Genomic DNA, 8,251 nt, shown 5'->3' with positions numbered 1-8,251 from the left:
AGACGACGTTGTCATCGGCATACCGGAGTTCTATAACAGATGTTGTGATCTTGGTTTTGGCTTTCAGTCTGCTGAGATTAAACAGCTTGCCATCTGGCTGTTAGATGATTTCCACACCAGTGGAAATAGGTGGAAATCCTGGGTAGAGTGGCTTGTAGATCTTCTGAATGCGCACAGACGACGTTGTCATCGGCATACTGGAGTTCTATAACAGATGTTGTAACCTTGGTTTTGGCTTTCAGTCTGCTGAGATTAAACAGCTTGCCATCTGGCTGTTAGATGATTTCCACACCAGTGGAAATAGGTGGAAATCCTGGGTAGAGTGGCTTGTAGATCTTCTGAATGCGCACAGACGACGTTGTCATCGGCATACTGGAGTTCTATAACAGATGTTGTGACCTTGGTTTTGGCTTTCAGTCTGCTGAGATTAAACAGCTTGCCATCTGGCTGTTAGATGATTTCCACACCAGTGTAAATAGGTGGAAATCCTGGGTAGAGTGGCTTGTAGATCTTCTGAATGCGCACAGACGACGTTGTCATCGGCATACTGGAGTTCTATAACAGATGTTGTAACCTTGGTTTTGGCTTTCAGTCTGCTGAGGTGATGATTTCCACTCCGGTGCTGCGATATATATGGCTTGGGCCAACTTGGGCCCTCCAGGTGTTTTGGACTACAACTCCCACAATTCCTAACCGCCTCAGGCCCCTGAAAGGGGCCTGAGGCGGTTAGGAATTGTGGGAGTTGTAGTCCAAAACACCTGGAGGGCCCAAGTTGGCCCAGGCCTGGCTGGAACCATAAGAAAGGCCACAAAGTCACTACTAATGAGTCTGAAGCCAAAGGAAGGAAGGAGGAGACTTCTCTTTCCCGCCTCCTTTTCCTCCTTTTCCCTCCCTCCTTGCCTCTCCTTCCCCGACGCTGAAGGGAGAGAGACTCCGCTCCAGACTTCCAGCAACGACGAGGGGGAGGAGGAGGAGAAGCAGCCATTGGGCCTGGTCGCGCAGGAGAGACCACCCGAGACAGTAGTGGCCTCCCCCGCCCCCCTTGGGCAGTGCTGGGAAGGGAGGGAGCTCTGCGCCTCCTCCAGTGCTGCCTGAGCAAGCCTCACAAGGAGGTGGGAGCCTCTGCATCATCCCTTGGGTAAGCTCAACAAGTAGTTCAGGAGCCTCAGTATTGCCTGAGTAGACTTAGCTCTTAGTTAGCAGCCTCTGCATCACTTGGGCAAACATAACTATTACTTGAGTGAACTTAACAAGTAGTTAGGAGCCTCTGCATGTCTGGAGGAAACTTGTAAGAAGTTCTGAGCCTCTCTGCATGACTTGGGTAAGTAAATTTAACTATTAGTTGAGTCTCAGTATTCCTTGAGTGAACTTAACAAGTAGTTTGGAGCCTCTGCATGACTTGGGTAAACATAACAATTAGTTATGAGCCTCAGTGTTGCTTGAGCAAATGTAACAAGTAGTTATGAGCCTGAGAATGATTTGAGTAAATGTAACAAGTAGTTAAGAGCTTGAGCATTGCTTGAGTAAAAGTAATAAGTAGTTAAGAGCTTCAGCATGACTTGAGTAAACGTAACAAGAAGTTATGAGCCTGTGTATGACTTGAGTAAGCTTAACAAGAAGTTATGAGCTTCAGCATGACTTGAGTAAGTGTAACAATAGTTGTGAGCCTGAGTATGATTTGAGTAAACATAACAAGAAGTTATGAGGTTCAGCATGACTTGAGTAAACATAACAAGTAGTTATGGGCCTCAGTGTTTCTTGAGCAAATGTAACAAGTAGTTATGAGCCTGAGTATGACTTGAGTAAACTTAACAAGAAGTTATGAGCTTGAGAATGACTTGAGTAAATATAACAAGTAGTTAAAAGCTTCAGCATGACTTGAGTAAACGTAACAATAGTTGTGAGCCTGAGTATGATTTGAGTAAACTTAACAAGAAGTTATGAGCTTGAGTATGACTTGAATAAACGTAACAAGTAGTTATGAGCCTGTGTATGACTTGAGTAGGCTTAACAAGAAGTTATGAGCTTGACTATGATTTGAGTAAATGTAACAAGTAGTTAAGAGCTTCAGCATGACTTCAGTAAATGTAACAAGTAGTGAAGAGCTTCAGCATGACTTGAGTAAATGTAACAGTAGTTATGAGCCTGAGTATGATTTGAGTAAACTTAACAAGAAGTTATGAGCCTGAGTATGACTTGAGTAAATGTAACAAGTAGTTATGAGCCTGAGTATGACTTGAGTAAACTTAACAAGAAGTTATGAGCCTGAGTATAACTTGAATAACCACAAATAGGAGTTTAGTAAACTTAGCATGTAGTTAAAAACCTTAGTGTTGCCTGAGTAAACTTATCAAGTTGTTATAAGCCTTAATATGTCTTAGGTAAACTTAACAATTAGTTATAATCCTCTGCGTTACTTCAGTAAACTTAAGACATTAAGAGCCTCAACATGACTTGGGCAAATTTAACAAGTAGTTATGAGCCTGAGTATGACCAGAGTAAACTTAACAAGAAGGTATGAGCCTCAATGTTACTTGAGTAAATATAACAAGAAGTTATGAGCCTGAGTATAACTTTAGTAAACTTAACAATTAGCTATGAGCCTCAGCATGACTTGAGTAAATGTAACAAGTAGTTAAGAGACTCAACATGACTTAGGTAAACTTAACAATTAGTTATGAGCCTCAGCGTTAACTTAAGTAAACTTAACAAAAAGTTATGAGCCTCTGCTTTATTTGATTAAACTTAACAAGTAGTTATGAGCATTACTTGAGGTGAAAACGTGGTTAACTTGAGTAAACCTCATGGAGAATGAGGTAGTTGTGGACCTCTGCCATGACTTGCTGTCAAATATAGTTCTGGATCTTGGAGATTCCTTGAATAAATTGTAACAAGTAATTGTGGGCCTTAGAGATAACTTGAGTTAGTAGTTACAGGTTTTGGAGGTTACTTGGGAAAAACATAAATTTAGTGAGTAGTTATTATGTAAAATGTAGTTCTGGATTTCAAAGATCATTTCAGTGAACTTCAGGAATAGTTACAGGTCTCAAGAGGTAACTTGAGTGAACCCAACGAGTAGTTGTGGGCCTCACTATTGGGTATGCTGGACCATCTAAAATGTCGTGAGTAAACCTGAGGAGTAGTTACTGGTCTCAGAGATAACTTGAATGAACTTCACATGTATTGATGCCTCAGCATTGGAGAGAAAAGCAGGGTACAAATAAACATAATAGTAATTGAAGTTCTGGACCTCAAGATTGCGTGAGTAAACTTAGCAAGTAGTTACGGACCTCAGAGGTAATTTTGATCAAGCCTAATGAGAAGTTGTTATGGGCCACAGCATCACTTGGAGTGAAACATAGTTCACTTGAGTAAACTTAATGAGTGGTTTATGGGTCTCGGAAGTGATTTGGGTGAAAATAATGACTACTTAGTGATTGGCCTCACCATTACTTGGGTAAAGCATAGGTCTGGATCTCAGAGATTACATGGATAAAGGTAAGGAGTATTTAATTTAGCAGGCATGAGCAAACTTTGGCCTTCCAGGTGTTTTGGACTTCAACTCCCGTAATTCCTAACAGCCTACCGGCTGTTAGGAATTGCAGGAGTTGAAGTCCAAAACACCAGGAAGGACAAAGTTTGCCCATGCCTGTCTGATCTTGGAAGGGTGAGCTCTGGTTAGTACTTTGATGGGAGCACCCCAAAAAAACCCAGGTGCTGTAGGAAGAACTGGCAAAACCACCTCTGAGTATCCCATGCCTTAAAAAATCATATGAAAATTATGGGGTTACCCTAAGTCAGCAGGTTCTTTGAAGGCGTGTGTGTATATATATATACACACACACACACATACCAGCTGCATGCATTGCAGCTGCATGCATGCATTGTTGTGGCCAACCTTCCCTCCCTCTTTGTCTTCTTTCTTTCTTTCTTTCTTTCTTTCTTTCTCTCCTTCCTTCCCTCCCTCCCTCCCTCCCTCCCTCCTTCCTTCCTTCCTTCCTTCCTTCCTTCCTTCCTTCCCTCTTTTTCTTTCCCTTCTTCCTTCCTTCTCTGTTTCTTTTCTCACTTCCTTTGCTCTTTGGTTCCATCCTTCCTTGTCTCTTTCCTTCCTTCTCTCCTTCCTTCCCTCTTTCACTTTTTTATTTCATTCTCTCCTTCCTTCCTTCTCTACCTTTCTTTCTTTCCTTCTTTCTCTCTCTCCTTTCCCCATTCTGTGTATGTGTCTTGTGTGTGCATATATGCGTGTATATATTTCTGTATATATTTGTGTATATATGTAGTTTTGCGCATGCGTTGTAATGTATTTCTTTGTTTTTTGGCTATTTAAGTCTCTTCTGCTGTATTTTTTCCTGTGTTTTTATGAGTGATAGTCACTCGTTGGCTTGATCAGTGTCTTGTGTCCAAATTTCATGTCAATGCACCCAGTGGTTATTGAGTTATGTTAATCCCACAAATGAACATTACATTTATATTTATATTTATATAATTTTTATCCCCCCCCCCCTCCTCTATCAACTCTTGTGTTCTTAGTGTGACCCCTTTCCGTCTCCCCTGGGTGCCAAATCCGCTTTCATACAGCGTGCCAAAAGTGAGGATCTGCTTTGGTCTCTCTTGGCTGAGTCCTCTGCCTTTTGGCAGAGGCATTTGCTTTCCGTGGAAAGCAAATACATCTGTGTTTTCTGTGTATGTGTTTTCCTGCAAGGAAAACACTTCAGCACCTTAGAAAACTTTCCTTCCAGTTGTAAACTCAAATGTACAGCTTAGTAATTGACAAACTCATGTTGTTTCTTGAAATTAGTGATGGACATTTCGCTAATTTTGGCTATGAGTTCCTCATGTTTGAGTTGGAAAAAAGAATCCTAGCAATTACATCATAACTGTGGATTTCCGAGCTGTATGGCCATGTTATAGCAGCATTTTCTCCTGATGTTTCGCCTGAATCCGTGGCTGGCATCTTCAGAGGATCTGAACTTTAAAACAGCTCTGTGCATTCTTTGCAAGCTTGCTTCAATATGTAAAATCTATATAAATAAAAATGTTCATTTGTGGGATTAACATAACTCAAAAACCACTGAACGAATAGAAACCAAATTTGGACACAATACGCCTATCAGGCCAATGAGTGACCATCACTCATAAAAACAGAAAAACACAGGAGAAGAGACTTAAAAAGCCAAAAACCCAAAATTACATTACAGCGCATGTGCAAAACCATATATATATATCCCCCTCAAGATATATTGTTCATTCGTTCAGTTGTCTCCGACTCTTCGTGACCTCATGGACCAGCCCACGCCAGAGCTCCCTGTCGGCTGTCACCACCCCCAGCTCCTTCAAGGTCAGTCCAGTCACTTCAAGGATGCCATCCATCCATCTTGCCCTTGGTCGGCCCCTCTTCCTTTTACCTTCCACTTTCCCCAGTGCATATATATATATATATATATATATACACACGCGCAAACACATATACACAAATATATACACACACATATACACACACAAAACTCATATACACAAATATATATACAACTATATATACACACACATATACACACACAAAACTCATATACACAGACTGCATAGCAGGGGATGGCTAGTCTATATAAATAAAAAAGTAATGTTCGTTTGTGGGATTAACATAACTCAAAAACCACTGGACGAATTGACACCAAATTTGTACACAAAACCACATATATACGCAAACATACATATACACACATATACACAAAACAGAAATACACACACTGGGCCACAGCAACACGTGGCAGGGGACAGCTAGTAAATAATAGATTTAGAAATGTATTTTTACGATACTTTTAGAAAATATTTTTACATCCATTAAATAGGTGACTACATTAAATATCTTAATTGTTTACAAAGATAGGAGTCACAACTTCTATTGGGACAGGTTTAAAGAGAATTCAAGAGAGAATTAAGAGAATTAAAGAGAATTAAGCCTTCGACAATACATAGAATTCAATTTTGTAATGATTTGAATGGATGATGAATGTAAACAAGTCCCACAGGATTTGTCTGCACTTCATAACTTTGATTTGTATGGAGATCAGTCAGCCTATCTGCACAGCGGTAACATATTAAATGGGAAAATCTATAGGTGAATTTGTCAAAAAATTCAACTTAGTCATGTAAGTGTGTGATGGCTAAGTATTCTGAAATGCAGAAAAGAGGAAATGCTTGACAGAGAATGGCATAATATGTTGTATCCTGCCTTGCAATAATACTGCTGTAAAGTGTCCCGAAGGCACTGTTAAACCACTGGCTTGTAGTTCAGTAAAGATGCACTTAATGAGCATTTAAACACTAGGTTCTCATACGGTGAATAGACCAGCAGCATGGTTTTCCTGATCTACAGCTTCTAGAATCAAGCAGCCGGTATGGCCATTAGCCATGATACTGGGGAATGCTGGAAGTTGCTGTCCAAAATGTAACATTTCCAGTCATATAAAACGGTTTGTTTAAGGAAGAAGGTTTGTGATACTCATTTCTTGATGCTCTGTTGTTTTGGGGTTGTCCAACTAGATAGTATGGGTTTAGGAGGCTGATAGTTGGGTTTGAGAATACATACTCATATATACTCAAGTATAAGTCAACCCGAATATAAGCCTAGGCACCTAATTTTACCACAAAAAACTGGGAAAAAGTATTGACTCGAGTATAAGCCGAGGATGGGAAATGCAGAAGTTACTGGTCAACTTAAAAATAGATACCAATACAATTACATTTATCAAGGCATCAGTATGTTAAATGTTTTTGAATGTTTACATAAAACTATAATTTAAGATAAGACTGTCCAACTCTGATTAAACCATTATTCTAACCACCTTCAATGTAAATAAGCTTATGTATCCTTCCAATAATAATGAGAGTAAAATAATAAATGTAATAAAATAATAATAAAAATAATGTAAATGTACCACAATCCTAACAATAATAATAGAGCAAAATAATAAATGTAATAATAATAAATAATAAATGCAACAATAATAGAGTAAAATAATGCATACATAATAATAAGAGTAAAATAATAAATGTAATAAAAATAATAAATAATCAATGTAATAGTAATAATAAACAAGTAAAATAATAAATGTAATAAAATAATAATAATAGAGTAAAATAATGTAAATGTACCATAATACTAACAATAATAATGGAGTAAAATAATAAATGTAATAATAATAAGTAATAAATGCAACAATAATAGAATAAAATAATGTATACATAATAATAATTAGAGTAAAATAATAAATGTAATAAAAATAATAAATGTAGTAATAATAATAAACGAGTAAAATAATAAATGTAATAAAATAATAATAATAGTGTAAAGTAATGTAAATGTGCCATAATACTAACAAAAATAATGGAGTAAAATAATAAATGTAATAATAATAAATAATAAATGCAACAATAATAGAGTAAAATAATGTATACATAATAATAGAGTAAAATAATAAATGTAATAGTAATAATAAAGAGTAAAATAATAAATGTAATAATAATAGAGTAAAATAATGTATCAATAATAATAAATAAAAATAATAAATATTAAAATAATAGTAAAATGATAAATATTATCTTATTACATTTATTATTTTACTCTATTTATTATTATTATTATTATTACTACTACTACTACTACATATGCATATACAAACTGATAAATAACTTTGACTCGAGTATATGCCGAACGGGACTTTTTCAACCTAAAAAGGGGCTGAAAAACTCGGCTTATACTCAAGTATATACAGTATGTAGTATAAATGAATATGAGTTAGAGCCCTGACATTGTCGAGTTTCACCATTCACAAATAATAATAATGAGAGTAAAATAATAAATGTACTAAAATAATAATAGAGTAAAATAATGTAAATGTACCATAATCCTAACAATAATAATAGAGTAAAATAATAAATGTAATAATAATAAATAATAAATGTAACAACAATAGAGTAAAATAATGTATACATAATAATAAATAGATTAAAATAAGAAATGTAATAAAAATTATAAATAATAAATATAATAGTAATAATAAACGAGTAAAATAATAAATGTAATAAAATAATAATAATAATAATAATAGAGTAAAACAATGTAAGTGTACTATAATACTAACAATAATAATAGAGTAAAATAATAAATGTAATAATAATAAATAATAAATGTAACAACAATAGAGTAAAATAATGTATACATAATAATAATTAGAGTAAAACAATAAATGTA

The 8,251-nt window shown here is 36.1% G+C and overlaps 1 protein-coding gene across 2 annotated transcripts in view; it reads left to right on the top strand.

Annotated features, from left to right (window-relative positions):
- Positions 1-880: 880 nt before the first annotated feature.
- The window catches only part of TWSG1 (twisted gastrulation BMP signaling modulator 1), a 44,607-nt gene continuing 37,236 nt past the window's right edge, over positions 881-8,251 (top strand). Inside the window, exon 1 of one of the 2 annotated variants that reach the window (XM_060776431.2) lies at positions 881-1,138. The gene's annotated coding sequence lies outside the window, so the exon portion shown is untranslated. Of the gene's footprint in view, positions 1,139-1,198; positions 1,322-8,251 lie in introns of those variants that run through there. The other variant, XM_067469342.1, reaches the window with a different exon arrangement.

This window comes from Anolis sagrei, chromosome 5 (genome assembly GCF_037176765.1).
Source record: "Anolis sagrei isolate rAnoSag1 chromosome 5, rAnoSag1.mat, whole genome shotgun sequence".
In the NCBI taxonomy this organism is placed as follows: Eukaryota; Metazoa; Chordata; class Lepidosauria; order Squamata; family Dactyloidae; genus Anolis; species Anolis sagrei.
Note: the sequence above shows the minus strand (reverse complement) of the source record. Positions and strands in the feature narration are given on the sequence as shown.